General features: G+C 48.1%; 1 protein-coding gene across 1 annotated transcript in view; it reads right to left on the bottom strand.

Annotated features, from left to right (window-relative positions):
* Positions 1-18,744, bottom strand: part of MCM8 (minichromosome maintenance 8 homologous recombination repair factor) — a 1,532,371-nt gene that overhangs the window by 932,113 nt on the left and 581,514 nt on the right. The window lies entirely within an intron of this gene.

Here is an 18,744-nt window from a genome sequence, read left to right as displayed (position 1 = left end):
GCAGAGAAGAAAGTTGGGTTCTAGGTACTGAACACTCCTGTGCTGGGCTCGGTGAGTAGTTTGTTTAGAGTCTATTGGGTTCTGCAAGGTCACAGGTTGGAAGAGGTAAAACCAGTACCTCTTGAGAAAGGACTTTAGTGAGACGTCCTGGTTACCTTGCAAGTAGAGTATTGGGACCCTTTCAAGTAAGAATGAACAAGTTACTTACCTGTAACTGTTGTTCTCCAGCATGGGTCTGGCATGGATTCACATGCTCATGAATATCCCCGTCGTCAGGCTGGGAATCCTCGGTATAGAAAATAAAATCAGTATCAGTTTTGTTTCTAATCTGTCTTTCTTAGTAGTAACCAATCACTGGTCTCTGAGTCATACTGCCCCCAGCCAATGACTGCCCTCTCCCTAAACCCCGCCTCTGGCAGCCATCCTCAGATTTGGTAGCACGTAAAGTGGCAGTATGACCAAGTGAAGAGCCGCAGAGGGGTAGGCGGGAGGGTTCGCATGTGAATCCATGCCAGACCCATGCTGGAGAACAACAGTTACAGGTAAGTAACTTGTTCCTTCTCCAGCATGGGGTCTGGCATGGATTCACATGCTCATGAATAAGGGAATACATAGCAGTACACACATGCACAACCACGGGAGGTGGCAACAGGCTCAACATAAAGCAATACAACAACTCAACATTAAGCATGTCTTACCTCCTCACCAGGCTCACCTTAAGTGAACAGGTTGCGCAGCACTGCTTGTCCGACCCTGGACTCCTCCCTGGAGTCCCGATCGACGCAGTAGAATCTTGTGAAGGTGTGCGTCGACCGCCACGTCGCAGCCGTGCAGATGTCCAGCAGGGGCACACCAGACAGGAACGCCGTGGTAGCAGCGATCGCTCTGGTCGAATGGGCTCTCGGACGGCCGGGCAGCAGTCGGTTTGCCAACCGGTGACAGTGCATGATGCAGCCGGAGAGCCATCTGGAAATGGAGGTCTTCGAGAGAGCCTTCCCTTGATTCACAGTCCCAAAGTTCACAAACAGCTGTGATGTCTTCCGAAAACTCTTTGTGCGGTCCACTTAGAACTTCAGCGCTCTAGCTACGTCCAGCGAGTGCAGAGTCCTTTCAGCCGGTGACGAAGGAGACGGGAAGAAAACTGGCAACACCAAGGGTTCGTTGAGGTGGAAGTCCGACGGCACCTTGGGCATGAAGGAGGGGTGCGTCCTCAGTACCACCCTTGTGTCGTGAAACGTCAAGTATGGCGGCTTGCAAGATAGGGCCTGGATCTCGCCCACTCGTCGTGCGGAGGTGATGGCCACGAGAAACACTGTCTTCCACGACAGAAACTTCAACGGTGCCGAATGCATAGGCTCAAATGGGGGCCCCATGAGCCTGGTCAGCAGCACGTTGAGCTCCCACGCCGGGGCAGGGGCCTTCACCGGCGGGAATGATCGCAAAAATCCTTTCATAAATTCCTTCACCAATCGATGAGACCACAATGACGCCCGTCCCGTAGTTCTGGTGTATCGTGAGATGGTGGCCAGATGTATCTTGATGGAAGCGCGAGCTAGTCCAGCCTTGGCCAATGACAGCAGGTACGGCAATACTTGAGGGGCCGTAATCCGCACAGGGTTAATCTTCTGTGCACGGCACCAGACAGAGAACCTCTTCCATTTATGTCCGTAGCACTTGAGAGTTGAGGACGCCCTGGCCTTTGCAATAACCTCTCTGCAGTCGGCCGGGATGTCGTACCCTCCAAACTGTAGTGCTGCAGGAGCCAGGCCTGCAAGTTCAGCGACTCTGGGTTGTGGTGAAGAATGGCGCCTCCTTCTCTGGAGAGAAGATCTGCGTCCGTCGGCAGCTTGACTGGGGTGGACGTTGACAAGTCCAGAAGGTCCGGGAACCAGATCTGTCTCGGCCACGCCGGTGCGACGAGGATCATCCTGCACCGGGACCTCTTGAGCTGGTTGATGAGCCGGAGCAGCAACGGCAGCTGAGCGAACGCATAATGAAATATGCCGTCCCAGGGGAACGAGAAAGCATCGCCCATGCTCCCAGGCTGGGGGAACCTGCTGGCGAACCTCCGGCACTTGGAATTCGTCGCCGTCGTGAAGAGATCGATTTGGGGTTCGCCCCATCGTCGGAAGAGTCGATCCACTTGATCCTGGCGTGGTTCCCACTCGTGGCACGAGCGCAGCTCTCTGCTGAGTGAGTCGGCGATCGTGTTTTTTTATTCCTGCCAGATGAAGAGGCACCAGAAACATCCCTTGGGCGACGGCCCAATGCCACAGATCCTGGGCTTCCTTGGATAGGGCAGGGGATCTGGTTCCGCCCTGCCACCGGATGTAGAACATTGTTGTGGTGTTGTCGGTGAAGATCCTCACCACCTTGCCCTTGAGGGACGGAAGAAAAGACCTCAGGGACCAGAACACTGCGCGGAGCTCCAAAATGTTGATGTGGAGTGACTTCTCCTCCGGGAGCCAAAGGCCTCTCGCGTGAAGATCTCCGGAGTGCGCTCCCCAACCTTCCAGGGAAGCGTCCGTCGTCACCGTCACCTGGTGAGCTGGGGTCTGAAAGTCCGTGCCCGCCGACAGATGAGAGCGGGTACCCCACCACCGGATCGCCTGACGGAAGGTCTCGTTGAGAGGGATCCTGTCCTCGAAGCTGCCCCTCGACTGGACCCAGCGGGCGTCGAGGAACTCTTGTAAGGGGCGCATCCGAAGCCTGCAAAGGTGCACCAGATAAATGCAGGAGGACATCATCCCGAGGAGGGACTTGATAGATCTTACCCTGGCCATGTCCGTGGCCAGCAGACGCTGCACCTTGCTCAGAATGGTCCTGGTCCTTTCCTCCGACGGCGAGGCCACCGTGCCACTGGGTCGAGCTTGACTCCCAGAAACAGGGCGACTTGCGACGGAACCAGGTGGGATTTTGGAAAGTTGATGGAGAATCCCAGGTCCGTGAGCAGCTGGACGGTCTTCGCAGTGTGCTCCACGGCGAGCTCCCTTGTCCTTGCCCGGATGAGCCAGTCGTCCAGGTAGGGGTAGACGTGGATCCCCTGTAGGCGCAGCCGCACCGCCACCGGTGCGAGGCACTTGGTGAACACCCTGGGTGCCGACTTCAATCCGAACGGGAGGGCCTTGAACTGGTAGTGCCGCCCTTGGACCACGAACCTGAGGAACTTTCGGTGTCTTTTTAGAATGGGGATGTGGAAGTACACATCCTCCAAGTCCAACGACGACAAGAAATCGCCCTCCTCCAGCTGTCCCAGCACGTGCTGGAGGGTGACCATCCGGAACTTCTGTGCCTTGATGTACTTGTTCAGTCGTCGCAGGTCCAGGATGGGGCGCCATCCTCCTGTCTTCTTTTTTACGAGGAAGTACCTTGAGTAAACTCCGGAGCCCCGAAGTCTCCTTGGGACGAGCTCGATGGCACCCTTCTTGAGCATCGTCCTTACTTCCAACAGTAGTTGAGGGACGTGATTTTCCTTCCTGGCCACGGGTGGAACGCGAGGGCACTTCTTCTGAAACTCGAGGGCGTGCCCTTGGGCCAGGGTGTCCAGCACCCAACGGTTGGTGGAGATGGACTCCCACACGCTGACGAACCTCGCCAGCCGGCCTCCCACCGGGGTGCTTTGGCGGGTGCCCGACCCCACGGTCGGTTCAATCTTGTTTGGAGGCCGCCTTACCTCCTTGACCTCCCTGTTGACGACGACGGGCACCACCTGACTTGCCGCGTCCCCTGTAGGCTTCCTGGGACGAAGATCTTGCCGCTTGGCGGTACATGGAGGAGCCACTGCCGGATTCCTTGGAGGCACCTTGTCTGCCTCCAGAGCTCCGAAAGGATGGCCGTCGTTGTTGGAGCACTCCCAGTGCCCGGGCAGTCTCTGTGTCTGTCTTGATGGCCTGAAGGGACTCATCAACCGCCTTCCCAAACAGGTTGTTCCCGAAGGGCATGTCCAAAACCTTGGTTTGTACGTCCTAGTGAAAATCCATCGCCTTGAGCCATCCTCGTCGTCTCAGGCAAACGCTGTTGCCCAACTGACGGAAACCGGTGTATGCGATGTCCGTTGCCACCGTGATGGCGTGGTCCGAAGCAATCTCACCTTCCTGTAGGATTTCAAGGGCCTCAGCCCTTTTGGGGGTAGGCCTCGGAACTTCTGGAATCCTCCAAAAGCATAACTCGACGAAATCTTCACCCTTGAGGGGCGTAGGAAACTCCGAAACGGATCCCCGTTGATCGGATGTAGAAACGGTGGAGCTTGAGGCTCTATTTAACCGAAAAATGAGAAAAATCTCTTGAAAAAGCACAAAAACGCAGTAAAAGCTCGAGAGCTACAGCACGAGGACTCCCAACACTTGAACGTGCGGTAAAAATCTGAGGATGGCTGCCAGAGGCGGGGCTTAGGGAGAGGGCAGTCATTGGCTGGGGGCAGTATGACCCAGAGACCAGTGATTGGTTACTACTAAGAAAGACAGATCAGAAACGAAACTGATACTGATTTTTTTTTCTATACCGAGGATTCCCGGCCTGACGACGGGGAATATTCATGAGCATGTGAATCCATGCCAGACCCCATGCTGGAGAAGGATCTTTACGCATTTTTAGCTGTGGTTTTTACAGGTGTGTTTTTATTTGCATTGAAACATAGTCTAGACACATTGTCTGTAGAGAGAGGGCCAGCCGACACGTGTTTCAACCCCAAAGGATCTTGACACGTGTTTCAACCCCAAAGGATCTTTATCAAGGCAGATTGGTAAGGTGAAAGGAATCAATTCCGTGAGATTGGGGCCAACGGAACGAACATTTACCGTAGGCATCAGCCTGAATGAACCTTAGCATATTGGATGACTTCTGCCACTGGCCTCTGATAACCTCACGGAATTGATTCCTTTCACCTTACCAATCTGCCTTGATAAAGACCCTTTGGGGTTTAAACACGTGTCGGCTGACCCTCTCTCTACAGACAATGTGTCTAGACTATGTTTCAATGCAAATAAAAACACACCTGTAAAAACCACAGCTAAAAACACGTAAAGATCCTTCTTATTCGAAAGGGACCCAATACTCTATTTGCAAGGTAACCAGGACGTCTCACTAAATAATAGGCAGTCCAGTCCCTAAGAAGCATGCAGGCTTGCACTCAAAAGTACATTCAGTGCTGGAGCACTCGATTGTGCGGTTAAGTTCAAAACAGGTCTTCTTCGGCGGGCTGTAGTGGCTCAGGAAGGTGGGTGAGGTGATGAAGAATAAGGTCCCACTATTCAAGGAGGGTCTCAACAAGAGGGAAGAGCGATTTACAAGAATCAGGAATAGCTTGGTAGCACAGGCTACCTTAAAGGCGAGTGGCCCTCAGGGTACACTTGTGCGTACAAGTCTGTGGATGCACCAGGGGCTACCGGTAAGAGTTGCAAGTACTTATTGACCTTCGGTGCATTCCGGACCAAACTTCGCCAGTCAAGTCCGGTTCATTTGCATCTTCGAATCCTGCAGTTGCGCATCTCTCCGGCTTTCAGGGGCTACGTTCCTGGACCTCAGTCTGTGGTGGGACAGTGGCAATTTCTCCACTTCTGTTGAAGGGACCGGGCCAATTCCACTCCAGCTCGTCTTAAGACACAGTGGGGCACAGCAGCAAGGTACCCACGAACATCGTCACCACAGCGGGGCAACACAGGAATCGCCTATGCTCGGGTTCAGACAGACTCTCCTAATTCCAGACTTAGGAATGCTAGGAGTACGAAACTCGGCGGGAGAGTGCCTTCTACCAAGAGCTTGCGGTTCTCCAAGGCTCAAGTCGAAACTCGAGACGGCGGTGGTTCCAAGGCAAAGGTCCCGTACAAGCTGGTCAGTTCACTGGGCGATCCAGATACACTTCCGAAAAGGCTAGTTTGCAGGTTAAGCAGGAGGTGCCAAGAGTAGTTAGTACCACTATTCCAACGGGTTGAAGAGCCCTTGCAGGCCTTCTGTGATCGATGAGAAACAGGGGCTCTGACAGGACAAAGCAGGGTCAGGGTGCCAAACCTTCCAGCGGGTCTCCAGCGTTTCACAGATCTGCTTCTTCGGTTCAGGATACTTGACTCCTTTACGAAGTTCGGTGTGAACTCAGAAGATCGACCTGGAATGGGTGTAAGGTGCCTTCTCTTATCCATAATCTCCTTCCTGTCAAAATGAAGAGAAACCAATAAGTGATCTGCTCACATTCAGCCATCCCAGAAGTGGACCAATCGCGAACCAGAGTGGTCCCAGTCATTCCCAGCACACCAGACATCCTGGCACCCAGGATGTGTATTGGAACTAGACAGCTCCAGCCCACATGCTGGGTGCACACACACAAGGCATGCAGAAGCCTACGAAAGCTTCGGTTTGCGCTGTGGTCTGCATGACCAAATAAGGAAATTCCTGGGTCTGCTCGACCTAGGGAAGGCAAAGGGACAAAATGGCCAAAGGACAGAACAAAGGACCTCGTGGCATGGCCATTTTAGGTACTGGCCACAGTCCTGGGCCAATAGCGGGGAGCGCGGTTTGGACCATAAAAAGAGTCAAAAATGCTTTAAAAGTAACTACTGCCACCAGCTCTATCCTGGACACACTTGTACATTCACCAAAAATCCTTCGAGGGGGTCTAGGGCCTTAAAAATGAAAAATGGACACCATCGCACTGTACTGGGAGGTACGTTGTGCAATGATAAAATTTTGTCAAGAAATAGCAACAAAGTGGAAGACTAAGGCAAACAAAGTCTCCCAGTACTGACAGTCTGAAGGGCATGTCAATTTTCCCTTAACAAAATGAGCAAAAGTCCAGCGGAGCAAAGGTCAGGCTAGGATGGTCAGACAAAAGCAAAAGGATAGTGGGTTCCCAACTGGAGGGAAAATTACCCATAAGTGGAAATCTTTCCTAACAGTAACATTGCCTTTAAAATGGCAAGTATATGTCCAATGGTTTGTCACCCCAAGGGAAAGAGCACTTATTATGGCCCTCAGAGCAATTCTCTTGTTCACTGGAGAAAGGGTGTCGTCTTTACTAACAAATCGCACTGTGAGGAGATATTGTCCTACTCTCTAAGAAATATTTTTATAATCCCAGCACTAAGAACCTCCAACATCAGAAATGTGCAATTAGCACTTAAGTTTGTATTGTCAGCCCCAGATTTGCTGATGACCCATAAAGTGTATTTGTATACTGAACAGGCACTTATGTTACGTAGGCAATATTTTATGTACGGATAAATGATTTTAGTATACTTTCGTGGATTACATGATTTTGATTGTATTTAAATGTTTTTATTGTTGTAACATTTTAATTGTCTTTTCTTTGATAGAAATCTTTATCCGGAAATATAAATTCCTATCACTTAACACTCACTCTTCTAGAAAGCTTTGCTGAATTGACGAGGATTCGGTTTCCTGGAGGACTTCTGTAAGAAAGAGTTCTACATGGAGAATAAACATCTTACTCTGTAAGATGGTGCTTTCTGGCAGCACGGTATCCTCATTCTTGTCATGCATGCGAGACAGAGTATATGAAACTATATTTGTGTTGCCCGGTATGTAGGTTAGATGGAACTGATACTGGACAAAGAAGTAGGCCCAGTGAGCCTGCATGCTCTTCCAGCATTACATGATTTGTAATGCTTGAAGGTTCTTGTGATGAGTTACGATCTGCACAGGCGTGCAGCGTCCGAGTAGAAGGTGACACCACTCTAGATAAGGCCTGTCTAATTGCCAGGAGTTATTAATATTATTATAATCATTATTATAATAATTGTTTTTTATAACACGCTTAATACCGAAGAGATTTCTAAGCACAGACCTGGACCTGTGTTGCTCTGCGTCTTGCTTCCAAGGCCTCTCCTTCCAAGGCCCTCGGGAACAAGGCTGGTGCCTGTTCTCAGCCTGGGAGATCGTGTGGATTCCTTTGGATGAGCAGGAGCTCATCTCTCGAGGCCCCGACACTGCAGGAGCAGCAGGCCTGGCCAGGAAACCTTCCCGGATCAGCTGCTGCAATTCGGTAAGCGCTTCCACATTGCGCTAATTCTCATCGCATCTAAGTTTGATTTTCCAAAATTGATGCCTAAATGCCCACAAGTGCTCCGTGATGCCTCACTAAGGACCTAGGCAGCCCTGCACCCGCCCCGCACCTGCAAGAGCATGTTTTTGCCCTGTTTCCAGCACCGAGGTACACGAGGTACCCCTTTCCAAGATGGCCACCGCATATAGGCTTGTCTCACCCTGTGCCTTACCAGGCACACAGCAGTAGTCTTGGCCTTGCCTGATTGGCCACTGTGACTACATCCCCTGCCATTGGGCGCCGGCAGGCGAAGCCGGCCCTCTCCTTCTAAGGCCCTCGGTTCTTTAAGGTAACACTCCGGGCTCACACCCCTACAGCTGCACAGAAGCCCTAAAAGATCAGTAGCTCCCACAAACTTACCTGATCTGCTGCAACTTACCTTGACCCAGCACACCACAAATTTGCGTCTGCATTCTTCTCCTGTGCCTCATGGACATCTGGCCAATAAAACATTCCTCCCTGAAGTGTACTTCCAAAGTGGCCATCACGCTCATATTATTACCTTGGTTTGAATCACTGCCTCGTCTTTAAATTGTTCATATGCATAGCTGCAATGTTTATCCACCTACCTGTAACCTGCTGCACTCATTTAGTTGGCCTAGCTGAACCACTACCTTTGAGTCATTGATTACATACACTACATTGATTTAGTATTTAGGCGACTCCCGCTACCAAATTGTTCCTACATGCTGATATTTCTAGCATATACTGTGCTTTGTATTGTTGCCAACGGTTCCCACCGACTACTAATGTGGTATTCTAGATAGGCCTCCTTTGTAGAACTATGTATCTACCAGCTATTTACACAGTCCTACTGAGTACTATCCTACACTCACTTAACATGCTAAATGCTAACCTACCTAACACCCTGCCTCCTTTGACGTCTGTAATACATCTGAACTGTAACTCTCCTGGCCAATATCTACATCCTAGCCATGGGTCCCCTGAGACAGCCACCTCTGTATCACTCCCATGTGATACACTTAGCAGACTTAGCAGAAACCTTAGACTCCGTGCCAGACTAACTAAACTGCACAAACCTCTCTGCAGGTCTCTTCCCCCTACCAACATCAAAACCAACTTTCAGCAGGCCTGTAAACCTCATTATACTGGGCTACCTCTTCAACCCAATTCCAATATTTGCCCAATTCAGAATAACAAGCCTAAAACACCGAATGCATCTACTATTCTATCCCCCCAAGCCACAGAGGTCACTAAGACCCCAACTATCGTTGGAGCACTCCTTAACATGAGATCGCTTGTCGCCCATGCCCTAGACATTGCCGACCTAATCTCAGAAGGTAACCTCGACTTTCTCGCAATCACAGAGACTTGGATACACAATGCAGCAGGACCTTCGCTCATGCTAGCCATCCCGGATGGCTACACGATAATCAGACACGAATGAGAAGGTGCAAGAGGTGGCGGCATCGCCATAATCTCTAAAACAAGCCTCTCACTCAGACTAGTACCCACCCAATCGATTCAATCCTGCGAGACCCTATCTGCCAAACTCCAGATAAATAATAATCAAGCACTCACCATTCACCTTTTATATAGACCCCCAGTCCCCTTAGGCACCTTTGAAGAGGATCTCCACAACCTACTCACTAATAACCTCAAACCTTGTCCTCAACTAATCCTCCTTGGGGACTTTAACTTAGGTTTCCATGACACCACGGATACTAATGCTACTGTGGTAGCCAATACTATTCACGCACTAGGCCTAACTCAAAGAGTTGACAAGCCTACGACCTGAAGGGAAGAACGTTAGATTGGATAGCTGACTAACTGTTCAGCCACTATTTCGTCCATAATGCCCTTACCTTGGCCAGACCATTCTTTGGTGTCCTTTAACCTAGCTACTTCCAGACCTAACCCCACAGCCCTTCCAATAGGGCCACCTTGCTTAACCAGAAATAAAAAATGTATTACGGCAGAGAAAGTGATCCCAGCTATATTACCGACCCTCAACACATTATCAGCTAATCTAAACCCCAGCACCCTAGTGCAAGAATTTAATAATATCATGCTCTCTACTCTAGATAAACTGGCACCTCTCAAACTTAGATCAAGCAAACCGAAGGCTCATCTAAACAAATGGTTTACTCAACAGCTAAGAGACCTACGCATTCGAAAAGAAAGTGAAACCACCTGGAGGCTCTGCCCCTCAGTCGATAAAGCTAAATTAACTTCCCTCTCCTCACTTTACAAAAAAGAAGTTTGCCAGGCAAAACGTAACTCATATGATGATCGTATAGACAAATCCAATTCCAGTATGAAAGAGCTTTTTTCCATTCTAAAGGAACTTGAGTCTCCTATCGCCACACCGGACGCCTGTACCAAGGACAAACCTTGGTGCACAGATATCCAGCAAGCCCTAACAAATAAAATTATCACACTCCAAAATAAAATCCAGCAAAAAAAAAAGAAGTACTCAAAATTCAGGATTCGCCAAAAATGCCCCACACCAATAATCTAATGGCGCACAGTAATACCTTCCACTTCTCCAAAATGACCACCTTGGAAGTAGAAAAAATCATCCTGTCGCTTAAACCATCTAATTGTAAACGTGACATCTGCCCAGCACAATTAATAAAAGACGCTGCCAGAGAATTATGTCCCTTTATCACTAAATTGATTAACGCCTCCTTTGCCTCAGGCACCATCCCTGCTAACCTTAAACAGTCCTGGGTACTCCCCCCTCCTTAAAAAGCTAACACTAGACCCCCTCATCCTCACTAATTACCGCCCTATCACTACGGTACCGTTTCTTCTCAAGATTCTGGACAAAGCTGCATACAACCAAATTCAAAAGCATCTAGAACTACACAACCTCCTAGGACAGAGACAATCGGGCTTCCGTCCCCTACATGGTACAGAAACTGCCCTTATTGAATTGAAATCCCAAATTGACGAGCTGAGAGACAAAGGGAGAACAGTACTTTTGCTACTCCTGGGCCTCTCAGCTGCCTTTGATTTGGTGGATCATAAAGTCCTCTGTAGTCATCTGGATTCCGCCGCTCATTTCTCCCCAGAAGCCATTAGATGGATCGAGTCATTCCTGAGTGAAAGAACGATGAGTCCTCTCCCCCTCAGCAGCGGCAGATCCCACCCCCCATCTCATGCGCTGTCCCCCAGGACTCTTGTGTCTCCCCAACTCTATACAATATCTTCACCAAGCCCTTGTTTGATTATTTGGACCATCTCGGTATCACCTACACTAATTATGCAGATGATACACAGATCCTCCTCCCGCTTTCTGGGGATCATGCGAAAGACACAGAATTGGTGAACAAGGTATATCTCATCATCCAGGCATGGATGGCCACTCATGGCCTCTGTCTGAACGATGATAAAACAGAGTTGATTATCCTGGGCACCCAAGCCAATATCCAAAAACTAGGCCAGGAATTCTCCTCATTCAACATAGATGGGAATATCATCCAAGTGTCCAAGGATGTAAAATCCCTGGGATTCTATCTTGATTCTACCTTATCACTTGATAAACAGCTAAAATCCCTTGCCTCTTCCACGGCTTACACGTGCCAACTGATAAGAGCCGGTAAACCATTCCTCTCCAATAAGAGCTGCTTAATCCTGGCTAGAGCTTTAATACTCTCCAGAATTGATTACTGCAGTGCTCTATATTCCAGAGCTAATAAAACAATAACTCAAAGACTACAAATACTACAAAATAATGCCCTGAGAGCAGCACTAGGCATAAACAAAAGATCCCATATCTCCTCCGCCAGACGCCATCACAATTGGTTGACCACGGAGAATAAAATAAAACTAATATATTATCCCTGACCCCCAAAGCCCTTAACGCCGCCCCTAGATACCTGATTGACAAATTCCACAGGAGAACATCTCTCAGACCGACTAGAGCTGTCAATTCTAATTGTTTGACAATACCGAACTTTAGACTCACTACGATTGGAGGAAATAGCTTCCCGGTAAAGGCTGCAAAAACCTGGAACTCACTACCACAAGACTTGAGAGTGGACTTGCCCTATCTTCGTTTCAGAAAAAATGTCATTCAACTCCTCACCTCGACTGACCTCAGTTGACCTGTGTCACCTACCTCCTACTGGAATTACTTGCACTAATTCTTGACTCTATACATCTGCAACTCTGATTGACCTTACTTGAACTTTGTATATTTGTAATTATTTGTGTTCCAGAGACCTATTGTATTCTCTTCTGTACGTTATGCTATGATGTAACCTGTAAGTTTTGCATTTCCTTGCCACTGCACCCTGCTACCCTTGGGTTTGGCGTGCATAAAAAGTGAATAAAACAAACAAACAAGATGAGCGCGTTGCCACTGACCTATAATATCCGTGCCAAGGGTTCCTTGCTCATCTTGGCCTGTTTGTAGTTGCTTAAGAACTGCACAAATCTCAGAATCGGAAGTGTCTATTTCTGCAAAAAACAAGTATGTGGTGTCTGGTTGTCATAACACAGGTCTCCGAGTAAACAAATCTAAGGATTCGGAAGCCTTCCTCAGCATCTTGCGACAAACAAAAGGGTTTTTTTCTTTAAGAAACGCCTTATAGGTAGAATAATACAGGAAAAGGACGGAATAAATCAATGAACCAATGAAGACCCGCACAATTTTGGTTAGGTTTCTTGTGCTTTTATTATTAACTAAGATCCTTTATAGCAACCTCCCACCCACCCCCCAGCTCAACGCGTCCACCGGCTCCTCCAGCCCCTTCAATTGGCTTCCCTGGAACCCATTCAAACTCAAACAATTCACAAAACCATGCAGCTACAGCACACAACGCATCTCTGCATCTTATTATCCAAATCCACACCTTCACTTCCTCTTCCTCACAGGAGCCGCACTCTCCCCAAGTTCCATACTTGACCGCCGCTCATCCTCACAGCACCCCTCAATACCTGCACGGTATCCGAATATAACAGATCTCCCTTTCTTTTCACAGACCCTTTTTTATGTGGATCCAATCACCCTTACCGATCTCTGCATCGGTTTCCTTTCATTATCCTTTACCACTCATGCCCCCTTTTTCTTTTTCGTCCTTGTCAGCTCTGCCACTACACAATCCGACTCCCTTGCGCTCCCCTATTCAAGGAGGCGACACTTTGGTATTCCCTTTTCTCCCCCTCATCAACTTAAAAACACTAATCCCTGTGGTGGCGTGCAGAGACCTCCTGAGGGCATATAGCCTTTAATGTACTGCAACCTTCTTATCCTGGCCACAAACATTCACCATTCTTATGGCCCCCCATAATAGGTCTATTCATCCTTTCCACCACACCATTACTTTCTGGATGAAAGACAGCAGTCTTCTTGTGCTTGATTCTGCACTGTTTCAAATATTACCCAAATAACCCATCTGACAAACTGCATACCATCGTCTGTCAAAATACTATGACTTTGGACCACCTCAACAACAGGTCTATGAGAACCAAAATGAATTTTCCTCACCCTCCACCTAAATCCACTGGCCTTAGTACATCTAACACTAAATCACGCCATACCCCATCTGGCGTGTCCACATTAATCATGGGCTGGCTGTGTGCTACCATCCCCTTTCCAAACCTCTCACACTCAATACACTCACTCAAACATCTCTCAATCTCCCAGTCATATCCGGGCCACTAGTTCAATGCCCTCAATATATTCAATCTTTGAAACACTTATGTGCCCTTTGTGTGCTAACTTGATCAATTTTTGTCACACTGACACGTGTACCATCACTCGGTCCCACCTGAAGAACAACCCCCCTTCCACACTGAGTTTAGACTGCACTTCCCAATACGCCTTTCCTTCCTCACTGAGCAATCTATTGTCCGGCCTAACTCTTCTCACAAAACCTATCACCCAGCTCATCACTTCCTCTGTTCTCATGGCCTCCATCCATTCATCTTTTCCTACTATCTCTTCATGTATAACAAAGACCATGTCAGTCAATTCTGGCACACCCTCTTCTCCGTTACCCCTTAAAAATGACAAATGACATGCAAGTACAACCTCCATCACATATTTATGACCTCGCAACCTGGCCACCCAACGCCCAACTCACCTTGATACCTTCTCCATCCCCTTAGACTAAAATAATTGCCTTTAAGGGTTTATGATCAGTTAGAATGATAAATTTAGCAACCCAAACAGTGTTTTTAATATCTCCACAGCCCAATGACTGGTCAGCGCTTTCTTCTCGAGAACAGAATAATTATTTTCTGCACCTTTTAACACCCTCAACGCATGTGTTAGCATTTCCTCTTCTTTCTCATCCTGAATCTGTGACAACACAGCACCTATTCCATTATCACTGGCATCAACAGTAATCACACACTTCTTACAGGAATCATTTTATTTATTTATTTAATCATTTTTAAAGCGCTCATACAGCCCGCGGGCATCGAGGCGCCGTTACAGGAATTGTTTGTTTTTTAGTTGCATAATTGTTTTTGTTGGGTTTTTTTGTCTTAGTTCCCTATTTATAACGCGCTTAAATACCCAAAGGTTTCTAAGCGCGGACCCGGAGATCGAACCTGTGTTGCTTCGTGTCGTCTTGCTTCAAAGGCGAGCACGTTGCCACTGAGCTATCCTCCTCATATCGACCTAATGCTTTCGCCATGTCCATCTCCCTCTTGACCATATCAAACTCCTTTTCACATTGTTTATCCCAAATAAATTCCACCCTTTTTTTTTTTAGTAGGGACCTCATTTTTAGAACCTTGTTAGCAAAATGTTGTACAAACCTCTGATAGAAGTCATCCCCAGAAAGGATCATACTTACCCTTTGTCCTTGGGTGCAGCAACCATGTTTATGGCATTAACCATGTCAGACTTGGGCTTACGTCCTGTCACAGAGATTTCATGATCTGGGTACTCGACAGAACTCTCCCTAAACACACACTTTTCCCTCCTTAATGTGATCCCCCTGCTTTAAAATATACTCAGAACACGCTCGAGTGCCGCTTCATGCTGCTCAAAAGTCTCCCCACACACCAAAACATCATGAAAGCAGTGCACTCCCTTGTACTTCCTTAAAAGGTTTGTCCATCACTTTTTGGAAGACTAATTAATCCAACACTAAACCAAACAGCATCTTGCGGAATTTAACTATTCCTTCATGAGTGATGAACACAGTTAATTTCTTCAACAACTCTTCCAGCTCTACCTTTTGGTAAGCTGACATCATATCTAGTTTGGAGAAAAACTTCACCTTCCTTTATCACAGCTAACATTTCCGACATATTGGGGAGCGGGTGCCTCGCCAACACCACACACCTATTCAGCCCATGAAGATATATACAAAACCTTAATACTCCACTTGCATTTTTCACTACAACCAAAGGCGAAATCCAGTCGACACTCCCTGCAGGTTCTATCACCCCCGATCTCCTCAACTTGTCAAGCTCACATTTGGCACCCTCTCTCAACACTAAGGGTACCAGCATAGCTTTTCTGCAACAGGAGCACTACCTTCCCTAAGGACTCCACCATGCCTCATACCTCTCACACACCCTATCGAATCGGCAAACACTCCCTTCGCACGGTCCTTGTATGGCATGTTTACATGCAAAACCCGTTCCTCTCTATTGGGGTGTAGCCTGACCCCCCCCCCAACTTCTTCTGTTCTCTCCAACCAAACGTCGTCACCCCCTTTTTCGTGACATATATTTTACCATCTGTTTCTGTGCCACTGAATTTTAACCTTGCAATGGAATAACCTAACAAATCAATCCTATCCACATTATAGCAACCTGGCTTATGTCCGGTGCTATAAGGTCTCCAGCTTTACCTCCCACATCAAGTTCATACGCCTCCCTAGACACAAAAGACACTTTGGCACCCAAATGGGCCATCATTTTAACGTCTTTGCCATTGACATGTACCTTGGCAATGGGACTTTTACATTCTTCATCATCCAAACTCTGCACCATATTAACTGTTATTATATCTATTTGCTCATCCTTCTTCCCCAGATGAATACCGTCCATCGTCATTAACATAAAATATTTGTTTCCCTCCCCCTGGAAAGTTCTTACAGCAGTTTGCATACTGACCCAATCTTTTACACTTAGAGCATGTTACTCTTCTCCCTACACATGTAGGAGACGCTGCGAAATGGGCTGCACTCACACAACGAAAACAGTAATTCTTCTGCCTGGCAAGTGTTCCTTTATCAGAAACTCCTTGTGGGTGCGATGGCCCCACTTTGTTTCCTCCTTCCCTTAACTTCACTTCAGGCCCAACCTTTAGGATCTCAGCACTGGGTCCTTTGTTTTTCCCTTTAGCCAATTTAGCAACACACGCCATAGAATGTCCAGCACATTTTGCTATGGCAATTACATCCAGGGTTAATTCATCCTTCAGCCACAACTCCTTTGTTATGTTATTGTCTGAACAGTTTATCTTGGAACTGGTCTCCCGTGCTCATCCAACATATTGCCAAATTTGCACATTAAGGCTAAGCTTCGAAGGGCTGTGCCGTACGCCGCTACACATTCCCCTTTTTCCTGCCCTCTGACACCAAAATTATATCCTTCAAGGATTCTGCTAGTTTTTGGATTAAAGTGGGCATCCAGTTTGCTAAATGCAATCTCCAGCTCATTGGTCACCTCACACTCTGATCCTTCCTCTCTATCAGCAATGTTGCACAGACTGTACGTACATGGTACATAAAGCCTTTCTTCCATTGGCTCCATTGAATTTTTACAGGGCCTGGGGAGGGCATATAGATTGGGGGGCCCGGTACACCAGGCATGGCCATGTTCAATAGCAAGCTCTGCTAGGGACAGAGCACCCTTAATCAAAACCAAAATATCACTTGCCAAACTTTTTATTCTCTGTTCCACAGAACTTGACCAAATTACTTGTTCTCCACTCCACAGCACTCCAGATAGAAGCAACACTCACTTTTTAAAATCACGTAGGTGTCCGCACTACAACACTGTTGCGCTACCTGCGGAACGTTCCACTGCTCTGCGTCATGGTATCAAAGAAACTGGGATGCAGCAATGCACTAGATCCTTTGAGTGGCTCCAATGCTGTAAAGCTAGGCAGACGTCACCATACTGCACTGGACAAGCAGGAATACGGACCCCTGTTGCCCCCAAAGGTGCACTTGCCTTCCCAAACCTGTGCACAATCCACACCGGCACCTCACTGCACACTCTTCTGGGCCGTCAACAGGATAGGCTCACGTCCCGTCTCTCCCAACAGGTCGACCTCCAGTCCTTTTCAACAAGATCTCCGGGAACGATGGCTGCTCTACGTGTTGATGCCGGGAGTCGCAGACACACGCAGCTCATCACCAATGAAACAATGAAGACCCCACAGCTCCCCGTGTCCAACGGCTCATCCAGACACTTTCAACTGGCTTGCCTGGAACCCATTCAACCCCAAGCATTCCACACATTTCACATCGGCATGGAGCTACAACACAACACATTCATACAGAAATTGGCTAGGTCCAGGAAACGCTGGATTTGTTTCATTGAGCTGGAAGACGGCTAATCAAGGACAGCGGACACCTTCCGGAGACCCATAGCTATGACAGATTTGTTAAAATATCCCTAGTAATGCATGGTGGTCGTAATAGCACTTATGTTTGGCTATCAATTGATGGTGGCTTAGGTGGGAAAGTGGTTTGTGTGTTTTATGGGGTCGGTGGAATACACCAGGATATCGTCAACATACATTATGATGTATTGGAACAGGATATCGGAGAAGATGCTGTCCATGAAACGTTGGAAGACGGTCAGGGCACTCATTAGTGCAAAGGTCATTGGTCAGAAAGTTTCCCATTTATGTGTACATTTTCCTCCAGTTGTGAACCCCCCAAGTTTTTGCTGTTGTCTGACAAGCGTAGCCTGACTTTTGCAAGTGGAGCACATCGCTGGGTTTTCGCTCACTTTGTTACGGTGAAACTGACATGCCCTTAAAGACAGTCAGTACTGGGAGACTTTGTTTGCCTTTGTCCTTTCCTATGTTGCAACTTTTCTGCAACATGTTACAAGTGCACAAAGTATCTTACAGTACAGTGCGCTTGGGTCTTCCTTTCGTTTCCAAAGGCCCTAGACTCCCTCAAAGGATTTTTTGGTAGAAGTACAGATGTGCCTTGGACAGGGCTGGTGGCAGCTTTTACTTCGCACATTTTTAACCCTTTCTTGCCATGCAAACCGCGTTTACCGTGGCTGGCACATGAAGGTGGCCTGGCTCCAAAATGGTCGTGCCACAAGGTTCTTTGTCCTGTCCTTTGGCCATCGTGTCCCTTTGCCTTCCCCAGGTCAAGCAGACCCAGGCCGGTCCTTATTTGGTCATGCATTCTCCTGAGAAACGCCAAGCTTTCGCAGGCTTCTGCATGCCTTGTGTGTGTGCCTCCAGGATGTGGGCTGGGCTGTCTAGTTCCAATACACATCCTGGGTGCCAGAGAGTCTGGCGTGCTGGGAATGACTGGGACCACCATGGTCCGTGATTGGTCCACGTTTGGTGTGCCTGTATGTGAGCAGATCTCCCATTGGGTCCTCTTCGTTTTGGCATGAAGGAGATTATGGATAATAGAGGGCTCCAAACACCCATACCAGGTCGATCTCTTGACTTCTCACCGAACCTAGGATAGGATCCAAGCATCCTGAAACTAAGAAGCTGAGTCGAGGAACCGCTGGACCCCTTGCGTTTGTCCCGCTGGACACCTTGCATCTGA

This window comes from Ambystoma mexicanum, chromosome 4q (genome assembly GCF_040938575.1).
Source record: "Ambystoma mexicanum isolate Mex_15411 chromosome 4q, UKY_AmexF1_1, whole genome shotgun sequence".
In the NCBI taxonomy this organism is placed as follows: domain Eukaryota; kingdom Metazoa; phylum Chordata; class Amphibia; order Caudata; family Ambystomatidae; genus Ambystoma; species Ambystoma mexicanum.
The sequence above is the reverse complement of the archived record's forward strand: the minus strand, read 5'-3'. Positions and strand labels throughout refer to the sequence as shown.